We start from the raw sequence: 4,412 nt of genomic DNA, 5'->3' as shown, positions 1-4,412 counted from the left end.
GCATATAATATTCCAACTGAACAAAATCAAAGATGAACATCTTAAAAGGAGCCAGAGGGAAAAAATGCCTTCCCTCTAGAGGAGCAAAGATAAAAATTACATCCACCTTTTCTTCAGAAACCATGATGCAAGCAAGAAGAGCATGGAGTGAAATATTTGAAGTGTTGAGAGAAAAAAATGAATGCCAACCTAGGATTCTGTATTCTAAGAAGTTACCCTGCAAAAGTGAAGAATACCTTTTTCTTTTTCTTTTTTTTTTTTTTTTTTTTTTTTTTTTTTGTCCACACCGCACGGCTTGTGGTACCTTAGTTCCCCGAGCAAGGATCAAACCCGGGTCCTCAATAGTGAGAGCTCGTTGTCCTAACCACTGGACCACCAGGGAATTACCAAAAATACTTTCTAAGGCGAGGCTGTGTTGCCAGCAGTCTTGCTTTGAAATGTTAAAAGAAGTTTCTTCAGAGAGAAGGTGTTTGCTCAAAACCAACAACCTGGAGCTTCCCGGGTGAAATCTGAAAGGGGCTCTCGGACACAGAGGGTGAGGAGAGACGGAAGGAAGAGGCAGGCACGCCAGTCTGGTAGGCGGTAGGTTTAACAAGCACGGGAACTTGGTACCAAGGCTGTGGCCCCAGAACCATACCCCGGCCCCTCCCTCCAGGTAAACTGGCAGAAAACCACAACTAACCATATCCTCTAGCTGTGTTCAGAGCGCAGGAACAAGAGTCCATCCACAGGAAAACTGCGGCAAGCTGGTTCAGCTTCACAAGCGCGACAAAGCCGCCCTGCAGCTCATTACCATCTCATTATAATACTAGGATCTCAGCCATCCGCACCAGAATGGTTCGACCCTGCTTCCCACCCAGATGCCAACAACCATACAAGGGCAGAAAGGAGGTGGCAGCCCAGTTCCAGGAAGAATCACAGCTATTCCCGGAAAACCAATGTATATGCCTCCCCCTCATTAACCTTGCCCTTAAGATCTTGCCTGAATCATCCCCGTGGGCGAGAAGTTGATTTGCGAACTAAGTTCCTGCTTCTCCATCCTCTGGCCATTGAATAAAGGTTGCCTTGCTTCCATCTCAGCTTTGGTTTCGGTTTTGGCTGCACGAACTTGAATGGAAAAAGAACCTTCCCCTCTGAGGCCAGCTAGGGCTCAAGTAGGGGTCCACGTGACCTAACTCGGTAAGAAAGTTATCTTGAGGCTTGTCTGAGGCTTTTCTTGGGCACCGCAAGAGAAGTCCATCTCCACACCTGCCCACCATAATCTTAAAGTTTATATAGAAGCCTGAACTGGGTTCTGTCACACATACTGTCCAGATGGTCTCAGCAACAGATCACTCTCAAAGCTACATCCTTGAAAATGGCTCCCACTGTGGGAACGGTGGGCAGAGCATACATGCCAAGGACAGGGGTGGGGTGAAGAGCCTCCCGTTTCCCTGGTCCTTTTCACACATCATCCAGTGGTCACATCCTCTGGATGACCTCCTCCAACAGAAGGAAATCAATATGGGTCAGAAACTCAGATCCACATAAAGAAAGGAAGAGCATTAGAGAAGTAATACATGCAGGTAAATAAAAACTTTTACTTTTCTTATTCTTTTTTTTTTTTTTTTTTCGGTATGCGGGCCTCTCACTGTTGTGGCCTCTCCCGTTGCAGAGCACAGGCTCCGGACACGCAGGCTCAGCGGCCATGGTTCACGGGCCCAGCCGCTCCGCGGCATGTGGGATCTTCCCGGACCGGGGCACGAACCTGTGTCCCCTGCATCGGCAGGCGGACTCTCAACCACTGCGCCACCAGGGAAGCCCTTACTTTTCTTATTCTTAACTGATTTCACAGATAATAGTTTGTTACAAATAACAATAGCGACAATGTACTTGATTATGTATGTTTATTATACATACAATATAAGCATATGCAATTGTATATATAAGCATATACACTTCCATATGCTTCTGTATGAGTGAGATAAATGACAGCAGTAATATAAGGTACAGCAAGGGACAGGAGGAAGGGATTAGGAATATTTTGTTTTTATAAGGTACTTGCACTACTTGCGAAGCAGTATAGTGTTATTTGAAAGTAGACTTGCATTATCTGTAAATGTACATTGCAAATTCTATCCAGGGCAACCACTAAAAAAAAAAAATGAAGAAACATAATTGATATGCTAAGAAAGGAGAGAAAATGGAATCATATAAAATGCTCAATTAAAACCACAAATAACAGAAAAAGAGTGGAAGACAAAAATAGGAATAAAGAACAAGGGCAAGGAATAGAAGATAGAAACAAATATGGTAGATATTAATCCAACTATATCAATAATCACTTTAAATGTCAATGGTGTAAACACACCAATTAAAAGATAGACTTTGACAGAGTGGATCAAAAAACAAGACTTAAGGGAATTCTCTGGTGGTTCAGTGGTTAAGACTCCGTGCTTCCACTGCCAGGGGCCAGGTTCCATCCCTGGTCAGGGAGCTAAGATCCCACAAGCCACGTAGTGCAGCCAAAATAAAAAAGATTTAGCTATATGTTGTCTACAAGAAACCCACTTTAAATATAAAGACACATGTAACTTAAGATTAAGGGATGAGTAGACAAAGCACAGAGGATTTTTAAGGCAGTGAAACTAATCTGTATGACAGGTGTACAGTAGACCTATGTCTTTATACATTTGTCCAAACCCATAGACTATACAACACCAAGAGTAAACCCTAAGGTAAACTAGACTTTGGGTTATAGTGACGTGTCAGTGTAAATTATTGACTGTAACAAATGTACCACTCTGGTGGGGGATGTTGATAATAGGGGAGGCTATGCATGTTGAGGGGGCAGAGGATATATGGAAACGCTGTGAACTTTCCACCCCACTGTGGAGTGGAAATGGGAAAAACTTTTTACTGAATAATTTTAATATCTTTCTGCACTCTCCAAATTTACTGTAATGAGTGCGTGTAAACAAAGATAAAATATGTTAAAATTCTACCACCTCCCTTTTCCTAACATTTGTATGTGGAAAAATCAGTGACCTATCGGGCTTCTCCAAGTCTTGAGTTGTTTGATGAGTAACACGCTCCTCTTCTTTGACACTGATTGAACTTGTTCTGCAATAAAAACATTGAGAAAAGGGACTATGACCCTCCCAAGTTGGCATCTTCCTCTGGTCTGTGCTCCTAGGCCTCCCACCTTGTACCCAGAAGGATAATGATGTGACTTCGGGGCACTCTTACGCATGGTGAAAATCTTATTGATTTGGAAGGTGATGTTCTCCAAGTGTTTGCCACAGAGTCAGTAACAAATCATTAATATTTCATGGCTTTTCTGTTCCTGTGTGAGGACAACTCCAACTGGTCTTCCTGAGTCATAAGGGAGAGGGCAAAGGCTGCTGGGGACTGCAGCATCTCCTCGGAAACTGCTGAGCTCAAAGTGGGACCTCACTCCACATATACAGGTCATCATAGACTCTGAGACATGGGTCAGACACCAAGATGTATATTTAGCCAGGAAGCATGTTTCCATGGCAATCTTAAACTCCTGTGTCTGCCTTTCTTCCTCCATCCGGTGTATTAAGTCCACATTCAGCCCCTGTGGGCTTTGCCCATCTGTTATGCAGCTGAGGCCTCAGCTGCTTTATGGGCTGCTGATAATCTTGGAAAGCTAGGGCAAAACCCAGACAATAATGTTCACAGCACTTATTTTGTGATTGCTTGACATTCTTTCAAGAGTCTGTTTTCAATTCAGAGACATTCAGAGAGATTTCACAAGGCAGGTCATTGTAACATTATTTGCAACAGCAAAACACTGGAAATCATCTAAATGTCCAACAAGAGGGCACTTGCCTAGATAGCTATTTCTTCAGCTAAGTACCAGATGAGGAAGTCAACTTGCATATAAAGTCCATGCTGTATGCAAAATAAGCACTAGAATCACATGCATTTAGCTGCATTTGCTTAAGTTGAATGCATTTATAACATAATCACACTGTTCTCATAAAACTAAAAAAAAGGCTCTATTAAAAACTTATTGGGGGCTTCCCTGGTGGCGCAGTGGTTGAGAATCTGCCTGTTAATGCGGGGGACACGGGTTCGAGCCCTGGTCTGGGAGGATCCCACATGCCACGGAGCAACTGGGCCCGTGAGCCACAACTGCTGAGCCTGCGCGTCTGGAGCCTGTGCTTCGCAACAAGAGAGGCCGCGATAGTGAGAGGCCCGCGCACCGCGATGAAGAGTGGCCACCGCTTGCCGCAACTAGAGAAAGCCCTCGCACAGAAACGAAGACCGAACACAGCCAAAAATAAATTAATTAATTAAAAACTTATTATCCAAAAAAAGGTATTGAAGGAAACAGAATAAATTCACTAACCAAGAAAAAAAAAAAACCTTATTACTCAGGGGGCTTATGTAATCCCTTTTTA

Source organism: Neophocaena asiaeorientalis, unplaced genomic scaffold (genome assembly GCF_003031525.2).
Source record: "Neophocaena asiaeorientalis asiaeorientalis breed wild unplaced genomic scaffold, Neophocaena_asiaeorientalis_V1.1 scaffold109, whole genome shotgun sequence".
Lineage (NCBI taxonomy): Eukaryota > Metazoa > Chordata > Mammalia > Artiodactyla > Phocoenidae > Neophocaena > Neophocaena asiaeorientalis.
This window is presented reverse-complemented; position numbering follows the sequence as displayed.